Raw genomic sequence first — 10,711 nt, 5'->3', positions numbered from 1 at the left:
TGGAGGCAGATTCAATCATGGCTTTTCAAAAGAGAATTGGATAAGCACGTGAAAGGAATGAAATTTGTGTCAGCCACGGGGAAATGATGGGGGAATGGGACTGGGTAAATTGCTCTTGCAGAAAAGCAGCTTGGGCCCGAGTGGGGCTGAATGGCCTCCTTTCGTGCTGTAAATGTAAATGAATCTATGGCCAGGATTGCCCGGTGGTCGGATGGGCTCAGGGAGGGGTGGGGGGGTGGCCGGGAATGGCCAGGAAGCCGACCGCTGCCCGCAATCAGGCTCTGACCGCAATTTCACGCTGGCTGGCCAACTAACGGCCGACCAGCGTGAAACGCGCGCTGCTGCGCTCAGCACTGCCGGGGCTGGGGGTCGGCGGAGCCCGAGCACTGAAGTTTGCGCATGCACGATGGCGCACGATGGCGCACGCAGTAAAAACTCCCTGAGGCACAGAGCTGCCTCAGGGAGCTGAAGATTTTTAAAAATTAAAAATTAAAAACTGAAACAATGTTTAACACATGTCGCCTCATGTGACTCTGTCACAAGTGCAGGGACATGTTACGAATGAAATTTTAAAATTTAATTTCTATTTGCTGTTGGAAACCTCATTCTGCCCGTGGATCAGGTTTCCTAAAAAAAATCCAAAGGCAGCTTGGCCTTTTTGCCTGCCCGCCAACCGTAAGGTTGGACGGGTAGTGAAAAGTTTCATTTAATTATTGCTTTAACGGCCTTAATCGGCCTGTTAATTGTTGGTGGGTGAGCTGCCGACTCCCGCCCGCGTGTGGCCAACCGGAATATTGCGCGAGCGCACGATGAACGTCGGGATGCTCGGCCGACGCCATCACGCGTCACTTTACGCTCGTTCGGGTTGGACGCGCGCCTGCCCGACGAGTGCGAGTGCAATATTCTGGCCCTACGGTTCTGCAGAAGGTGGGACGAAAGGACAGAAGAATGAGCCCACCCTCGTCTCCGAATCACGACATTCTGAACAGTGGAAGTGTGGAAGAGACTGACTGAATTTGGGTTTGGCCCTGAGTTTTAGCCCCCCTGCCTGGGAGTGGTGGAAGTGAATAGTATCGATGCATTGAAGGAGAAGCTAAACAAACGTATGAAGGGGAAGGGAGTAGAGGGTTATGATGATAGATTGAGATGAGGAAAGAAGGGAGGAGGCTCGAGTGGAGAAAAAATGCCGGGATGGACTGGTTGGCTGAATGGCCTGTTTCTGCGCCGTATATCCTATGTATATAATCTTAAATAAGGATAAACTCCTACACATTGTGGTGTCTATCATTGCAATCAACAGACTAGGTATATTTGACTGTTTTCACTCGAGGTTTTCACGTGCTAGAAGTGTATGAGCACAAGCCATAGAACTGAAAATACTTCCCATGGTATTTGTAGTGAATATTTCAGCAGGCTTGTATGAAATTCCTCCGTGTGTTCTGTTCTGTCGCATTTGTTAGTCCATTTAGAATAAATTCTATCTGCCAGTCATAATTCAATAAAGGTCTGTGTTCCAGATTTGAACTCACAATATTACTACACTGCAAGTATTATGGGGTGTTATCTTGGCCTGTGTTAGCTGAAGGCACAAGCTTTCACTTCCAATGTGCTAATGCTGCACTTATTAGCCTGACAGTTAATATTTGTTCCTGGAATGATGAATTCTGAATAGAGTGTGGAAATTGCATTAAGAGACATGAGATTGCCAAGAAGCCCGCTGAACAAGGCTTGAATGGGATGATGCATCCATTGCCTCAGTCTAGCTGCCTGGGTAGATTATTTATAAAATGGAAATATTTAGTTTCTTGTTCTGATGTTTGGGGATTTGTAGAATATTTGCAGTTTTGCGTTACCATCATTCTCCAAAGAGTGCCCCATGTAGAGAGGAGTAGAATGCAAGAACACAAGAAACGGGTAGCCCATCGAACCTGCTCCCTCATTCAATACGATCATGGCTGGTCTCGGGTTTCAACTCTACTCTCCCGCCCACTCCCCATATGCCTTGAATACTTGAGAGGCCAAAAATCTATCTGTCCCAGGTTTAAATACAGTCAATAATGGACTATCCACAACCCTCTAGGGCAGAGAATTGCAAAGATTCACAACCCTCCGTGTGAAGAAATTTCTCCTCATCTCAGTCTTCAGTGATTGCCCCCTTATCCTGAGACAGCGCCCCCATGTTCTAGATTCTCCAACCAGCAGAAAGAACCTCGCAGTATCTACCCTGCCAAACCCCTTCAGAATCTTGTATGTTTCAAAATGCAAATGGAAAAATGAGGTGATACTGACAATGGTTTAGGATCAGAATATTACCTGAAAAGGCGAGAAATGGTAACGGTGGATGAAAAGTTAACTCACGGTTCCTTGTCCCTAATTTCAGTGGCGGCATCAACCCATTTAAAACAAACAGGTTAGTGCCTATGTAGTCAACAAGGATTGGTGGACACACGTACACACATATTGGCCTACTTTTAACTCTGTGCATGGAGATGGGTTTTTGAATGGGTTAAAATCAGGCCCCCATGGAAAAAGCAGGTACTCTGCCCCCAAGAACTTACACATCCAAACATCAGATATCACAATGAGATCTCCAATTCTCTCATTCCGGAACCATAACAAATTTTGAGGGCCATTCCCTTCCATTCACTTTTACCCCGTTTAACTCTTTGGACAGGAATTTTCCCTCGTCAGGTGGGCACGGCGGGCAGGCCTGGGAGCGGCCACAAAATGGACTGCCTGTAATCGGGCTCTGACTGCGATTTCGCACTGGCTGGCCAATTAACGGCCAGTCAACATGAAAGGTGCGTTGAAACGCTCAGCGCTGCAGGGGTGGGGGTGGGAGGAGTGCGAGCGCTGAAGTCTACGCATGCGCGGGGGAGTGCGCACTGAAAGCTACCTGAAGGCACAGAGCTGTGGTTAGGCCACAACTGGAGTACTGTGTGTAGTTCTGGTCACCACATTATAGGAAGGATGTGATTGCGCTGGAGGGGGTGCAGAGGAGATTTACCAGGATGCTGCCTGGGCTGGAGGGTCTGAGCTATGAGGAAAGATTGGATAGGCTGGTGTTGTTTTCCTTGGAGCAGCGAAGGGTGAAAGGGGACCTGATAGAGGTGTATAAGATTATGTGGGGCATAGATAGGGTGGATAGGAAGGCACTTTTTCCATTTGTAGAGAGGTCAACAACCAGGGTGCATAGATTTAAGGTAAGAGGTAGAAGGCTAAGAGGGGAGTTGAGGAGAAATTATTTCACCCAAAGGGTGGTAGGAGTCTGGAACTCACTGCCTGAAAGGGTGGTTGAGCCAGAAACTTTCATAACATTTAAGAAGTATTTAGGTATTCACATGTGTTGCCATAGCCTCCAGGGCTATGGGCCAAGTGCTGGAAAATGGGATTAGTGTAGTCAGATCTTTGTTGACTGGCATGGACACGATGGTCTGAATGGACTCCTTCTGTGCTGTAAACGTCTATGAGTTGAAGAATTTTAAATACAGAAGTAAAAATTTTACAAATGATATCAACAATGACTCAGTAACATGAAGAGGGACATGTAAAAACTGACGTGAGAAAAATTTTACTATTTGTTTAGTAACCATCCTGCCCATGGATGAGGTTTCGTATAAAATGCAAAGGGCGCCTGGCCTATTCGTCCACCCGCCAAGTGAACGGTTGAATGGACAGCGAAAAATACAAATCTATTAATTGCTTAAGGGCCTCGATATGCCTCTTAATTCACGCCAGGAGCGCTACCGTCTCCCGTGCGCGCCCACCGACCGAAAGGTCGCGAGAGTGCGCAATGACATCGGGATGCTTCCCCGATGCCAACGCGCAATATTTCACTCCCGCTCGGGTTGGGCGCGTGCCCGCCCACGGGACGAGAAATCCTGCCCTTTGGTATTTCTCTCTTCTGGCGTTGCCCTGATTAATATATTCATGTACAAGTCCCTCCGTGCGTTACTTTAATAACTTGTCTGAAGCAGGTTGTTAATTGTCTATAAACAACTGCAGGTAAATGGCGCACAGAGCAATTCAATTGAAAGCCTTACCTAGAGCACACATGGCCAAAGGGAAAAAGTGGAGAGGCTGCTGTTTCTTTTGCTAATAAGAAGCCCTTTGGTTCCCTTCTTTGGATCTTCCTATGCCTTAAGAATATAAATGATTCAATCCTAGGTTGACAGAGTTGAAGTTGACTGCCTGGGGTAATCGAAACTTACTGATTACCTCCCCCTCCCCAAAACACACACGTACTCTGGATAAACACTTGCCCTCCATTTGATATCAATCCATAGTGAGAGAACTGATTTAGTAGCATAGTATGTGGACGATAGAGAGTAGGAGGGCATCTCATCGCTCTGCACCACTCTTCTGCTCTTAGCCTGAGCTGATATTGTAAAGGTAGGTGGTTCATGGTGAAATCATGTTGGGGTTGACTGTGAAGGCCACATTAATTCCAAAATGTTTTTTAACCACAATATCTTTTCTGCGATGGGTTTAAAGTGTGGCATGAGTGGTCCGGAGAAACCCTAAAGAAGTGAAATGAACGATGGAATTGCCAATTTCTTTTGGTTCCCATTTTGCTCATGGTATCATTATTACTGTGTCACAATATCGGAATGTGTGCAAATGACCAGCAGGAAAAGGCAATCGGCGTATTCAGCCTGCCCCACACTCATGATGGTTGGGCAATCATGGCGAAAGCCTTCCTACCCCCATCCCCTCACATTCATGTAATTTTCTGGGAGATGCAAAAAACAGGAATAAAGCAGGGACAATAAGGAAGCAAAAACCTAGAAAATTCCTTTTCGACCCCCTGAGGTGATCAAACCAGCCTAGGAGATCACATCTATAATAATAACTATATAATATCAGTTCATTACCTTCTACATGACATAGTCTCTATTCAGCCCAGAACCAGTCTAGCTCCTTCTTGAAGGTGTGTAGCAAAGCAGCACCCACCAGAGCGGCAAGCAATGCATTCTAGGGTCTCACCACTCTTTGAGGCAACCTGAAACATTTGATTAGTCAATATAGAGAAATGCAAGGTGACAGCAATGGCTCATTTCTGCTATAGCGACTGTGGTTCAGGGAGCATTTCAATAAGGCACATTATGAAGTCTCCAAGACCAATTAAAACATCATTATCCAGAAAATGAGAATGGATATTGCGTGACTAGCCTATCTATTTGGAAAGTATAGTAAGCTTCTGGAGTGCATTTTGACTACATTGTACAGATTAAATAAGTCATATGTTACAAATCTTGAAAATAATTGAGGGTCGCTGACTACTCTCCTTATGAATCCTGCGTGCACTCCGTATGAACTCTGTGGCCCAGATATTCGTTCCCGGGTCGGGTGTGCAGAGATGGGAAAATTCCTGGCTCTGTGGACCCGACCTTTAAAAATGGCCTCCTGCAGTTGGGTTTTTTGTTCTGGCTGGGGGGTGGGGTGGGGTGTGTGTGGGGGGGAGGATGGAGGATGGTGGTTGTGGGCAGGGGGGGTGGGGTGTGTGGGGGGAGGATGGAGGATGGTGGTTGTGGGCAGGGGGGGTGGGGTGTGTGGGGGAGGATGGAGGATGGTGGTTGTGGGCAGGGGGGGTGGGGTGTGTGGGGGGAGGATGGAGGATGGTGGTTGTGGGCAGGGGGGGTGGGGTGTGTGGGTGGAGGATGGAGGATGGTGGTTGTGGGCAGGGTGGGGTGGGGTGTGTGTGGGGGAGGATGGAGGATGGTGGTTGTGGGCTGGGGGGGCGGGGTGTGTGTGGGGGGAGGATGGCAGATGGTGGTTTTGGGCAGGGGGGGTGTGTATGGGGGGAGGATGGCGATTGTAGGCTGGGCTGGATTAGAAGTCGGGCCACCCCCAGAATGAGGGTGGAGGCTGCTGGGTGTGGAGGTAGGCCCGGCGGGAGGCCTCAGTGCTCCAGCACCTTGTTGAATTAATTTTAAAATGATTAAAATGAAAGAAAAAAGCCCTCCAGTCCTCACTTCCCACACACTCTCCATGGCCTCTCATGCCCCCCAATGCTGACCCCCTCCCCCCCCCCCACCATGGTCTTCATAGCTCTTATGCCAACTTAGCTTATGCCAACCCACGGCACCACCCACCAGCCTTTTCCCTTGCCCCACATGCCAACTCACCTAAAATCCTTTGACAGTTCTTTGACAGCTCCTTGATGGCTTTGCCAGTTTTTTTGACAGCTTTCAATGGTCCTTGACAGCTTTGACAGTTCTAATGAGTTTAAGCACTTTTGACTCACAGTCATGTTTAATTTTAACAATCCCAAAGGATGCCATACCTTTCCCATACCTCTCCCAAAGGTCTGCTGGGAGCACATCCAAAGGTGTACCTTATCTCTCCAAAGGGGTGCGCCCTGGTTATCTAAACAAATCCCCCAAGTTCAGACCAGCTCTTGCCTGGTCTAATCTGCACATTCTGTGTTTCACACTCCTGGCCGACCAAAATCCCACTTGAATGCAGGCAGCAAGTGATTTAAATAACCAGCTGCTTCCACGAGTTGCGCATGCACAAACCCTGGCCCGACTCCGGCCTCGGCCCGGTGAAAATAGGACGTATTATGTAGGGGGCGGGTCATAGAATTCCCAGGCCTGTCCGCCATTTTTGCCACGACAGAGAGTCTCTCCACCGTGGTGAAAACCTGGACCTGTATAAATCTTGTGAGCACTCTGCACAAAGTCACCACTTTCCACAATTTCGCGAGCAAATTTGCAATTCTTACGCTAGGCACTAATTAAGAACTCGGAATCTAGTTTCACGGCACAATCGACTTCACAAACTAATGTGCAGGTTTCTAAAGTGGACATGTTAATGGTGTCCCAGTCACCAAAGTGACACGTGATGTTGTAGGGCTGGGTGTTGTTACTCATTCTCAGTCTCACACAGAATTAGCTGAAAGAAGCTGCCACTTGGTGATATTGTGTCCAACTTTAGGGGTTCATTTTCCTCCACTCTCCACCCTGTGGACTCCTAATGTCCATTTTGATCACTGTGGAGGAGGCACTTTTAAATCCTGATACCGGCTGCCCTGCGACCATTTAACGTTCGGTGGGGCATTAATTGGCTAAGGGCTAGACTTTTGCCTCCATCTGGGGAGGAAGCCTGACCTTGGAGAGCTCCTGACCAATCTGATTGACTGGCAGCTCTGTAGTCCCAGCAGCGCCAAGTTCACGTGGTGGCCACTGCTGGGACTACAGGCAGTCCCCGAAGAAGAGGAGGCTATGGAGGCCGGACCTCAGTTAAGTCGAGGGTATTGGCAGGGCCTGGCTGGCAGGCCTCAGTGAGGGGCGTGAGGAGGTTGGGGGCCTGGGTGTGGGAGGCTGGAAAGGGAGAGTTAAAGGGGTGGGGTGGGAGAGGCAGAGAGGAGGTGGTGGTACAACCTTGGTGGAAGGGAGGCCTCTGATGAGCACAGGGGGTGACCCCTTGCCCCAACACCAGCCCGCGCAGCTAAAGCTGCTGGGCTGCCCGCTTGGTGTGGGCCTCCCACTGCCCTGGGGAAAAATAGTGACAGGGGAAGGATGAGGAACTGAAGCAGCTATTAATTGGCCACTCAAAAACCTCAATAGGCCCAACGGTGGGCGGGCATCCCAACACCTTCACCACCCCCGTGAAATGGGGGACAGGTTAAGGGTGGGTGGGTAGGCAGTGGTAGGCTGCACGCTGCATTTTACGAGAACCCCACCCCCCCAAGCCTCCGCCTTCAAACCCATTGGTGGGGTGAGTGTAAAATCCAGCCCAATGTCCATTGGAGCTGGGTCCAACCTGGAATAAACTCGCACTTTTTGACTTCACCAAGAAAGGCGATATGAATCCTTCATTAGGGACCTTTACAAGGCAAGAATCAACCTTTCCTCTCATTTTTACCTTTGCTTAAAGTTCATAAGCCTAATTTCACAATCTGCAGAGCGGTGCTAAATGCAAAAGGCTAGCTTATTGGCACTTTCTAGGTAAATTAGACAACTTCTGCTTATTTTCACTGAAGCTAAAGCAAAAAGGAATTTTGTTGCCAATATTTAAGATGGCAGATGTGCTAAATAAATTTTTCACATCAGCCTTCACAGATTAGGAATACACTCTGGTTCCAGTTACTTTGGTGTAGAAATCTATAACACATGTAGAGGTCAATCAAGCATGTGTTATGAAGAAATGTATGGAGTGAAATGTTTAAAGGGCATCTGGAGCATATGGGATACATGCTAAGATCCTCAAGGAAATGAGAGAGGAAATAGGTAACCTTTGGTTAATAGTTTGAAAAACTATAAACAAAGGGACTGTACCCGGGGCTCGAGCATTGAAAATGTTAAACTAATATTCACCAAAAGGAGTGAGGCTAGATTTAACAACACATTAGCCTAAAATCTGATGTGGTGGGAGTGCTCAAAGGTTTCTTAGCATAGATAAGGGGGGGAAAAACATGCCCAACATCGCCCTCATACTGATGGCCACCTTTGTGTGTGGCTGCATCAAGCTGTGCCTAGACCCTCGGTACGCAAACACCACGTGCCACTACATGCTGAGGTTCTACCTGTCCCCCGTGTTGCGAAGGATGGGTCTGGCTACGCTGCCGCGGAATGCTCCAAGCAGTTGGACAGTGCCGTACCACCTGTCCCTCGTGGAAAAATTTTTGCAGAGAAACAGCTTTGACCACAAATCCATCAGGCAGTGGTCGGCACGTAATGTCTTAGTGGCCCTGCGGGAAAAGGAGAGGTGGGATCCTGTGGGATGGTCAAAGTCATTTGGCAGAATGCCTCATCGCCAGAACTTTCCAACAAGCACCAAGATGTAGCTTGGCTGGTGGTGAGAAAGGCCCTCCCCGTCAGATCCTTCTAACGTGCCAGGAGTCTCACCCCCTCTGCACGTTGCCCTCGAGGTGGCTGTGGTGGGGACGAGACTGTTGTTCACTTCCTTATGGATTGTGCCTTTGCAAAGAAGGTCTGGAGAGAGATGCAGTGGTTTCTGTCGAGGTTCACCCCGAGCAGCACGGTGACATAAGACTTTGTGCTCTACAGGCTGTTCCCAGGGACACACACCGAGACAAACATCAACTGCAGCTGGAGGATCATCAACTTGGTGAAAGTAGCTCTTTGGTCTGCCCGAAACTTGTTGGTCTTCCAGCGCAAAGAGTTGTCCCCGACCGAGTGTTGCAGACTGGCACATTCCAGGGTCCAGGACTACGTGCTGAGGGACGCACTAAAGCTTGGGGCAGCCACCGCAAAGGCCCAATGGGGAAAGATCACTGTCTAAGACCGTTCTGCCAAAGGGCACCGAGGGGCTGGGAAAGGTATAGACCCCTCGGGCTGTATGGCTCACAATGAATGTATGCATTGAATACTAATAGTGTTATAATTGTATTTAAGCACCTCAGAGTGCAACATGATGTACGTTGATAACTCCAATACCATTGCACTGTCTGACTGTCTGTAATGACCACATTGAAATGATTGTAATATTCATTGATTGTATTGAAGCACCTCATGATCCATGTGTAAGTGTTGAATCTGATTGCACTTTTTGTGATGGCCATTTAGAAATGTTTTGTAATGTTCTTCCAGGTATTTTATGAATAAAGTATATTTTTCAAAAAAAAAAAATCTCGATCAATATTAACCTAATGAGTGTAGTGACTGCAGAGGCAGGAAAAGCGAATAAACTATATGGATTTAGGAGCAACAGCCTGCATGTCCTGTGCAATGAGAGGTGGTGGCACAGTGGTATTGTCACTAGACTGGTAATCCTTTGACCCAAGGTAATGCTTTAGAGACCTGGGATCAAATCACCGCCATGGCAGATGTTAGAATTTGAAGTCAATGGGGGGAATTTTTAGCTTGGTGGGCGGGCGAGTGCCCGACCCGACCAAGCATAAAATGACACACCATTACGTCAGGCGAGCGTCCAGACGTCATTGCGCAATTGCGTGCTATTTCGGTCGACGGGTGGGCGCTGGAGTCGGCAGCCCGCCCGCCGACAATTAAAAGGCCTATTAAGGCCATTAAAAAGTTAATTGAGAGAAATTTTTCGCTGCCCATCCAACCTTACGGTTGGCGGGCACATGAAAAGGCCAAGTGGCCTTCGCATTTTTTAGGAAACCTCATCCACAGGCGGGATGAGGTAAAAAATAAAATCAGAATTTTAAAATTTAATTCATAACATGCCCCTGCTCAAGTGACAGAGTCACTATGAGGGGAAATGTTTTACAACATATTAAAAATCCTTATTTTTTTTATTTTGAAAAAACGCTTACCTCCCTGAGGTAGCTCTGTGCCTCAGGGAGGTTTTCCAGCGCGCACCGTGTGCATGCGCCAAGTTCGTGCTCGTCCTCCTCCCACTCCCAGCACAGGCAGCGCTGAGCGCTGCCGCTCGCCTTTCACACCGGGCGGGCCTTAAGTGGCTCGCCAGCGTGAAATTGCGGACTGCCCCCGACCGACCCCGCCCCTGCCCGAACCTGCCCGACGAAGGAAAAATGCGCCCCGATGAAAACCTGCAATTGAAAGTCTAACGATGACCATGAAACCATTATCGATTGTGGTAAAAACCCATCTGGTTCACTAATGTCCCTTTAGGGAAGGAAATCTGCCACCCTTACCCAGTAGACAGTAGTTTTTATGACTGAAACATGTAAAAGCTTTCCCCAAGATCCTGAGAGCTTACACATGTTTCTTGTTACTGCTCAGTGATTAGCTTCAGAAGGTATCGTGCAGCAGCATCA

The sequence above is a fragment of the Cetorhinus maximus genome, chromosome 7, assembly GCF_964194155.1.
Source record: "Cetorhinus maximus chromosome 7, sCetMax3.hap1.1, whole genome shotgun sequence".
NCBI classification, from domain to species: Eukaryota; Metazoa; Chordata; class Chondrichthyes; order Lamniformes; family Cetorhinidae; genus Cetorhinus; species Cetorhinus maximus.
The sequence above is the reverse complement of the archived record's forward strand: the minus strand, read 5'-3'. Positions refer to the sequence as shown.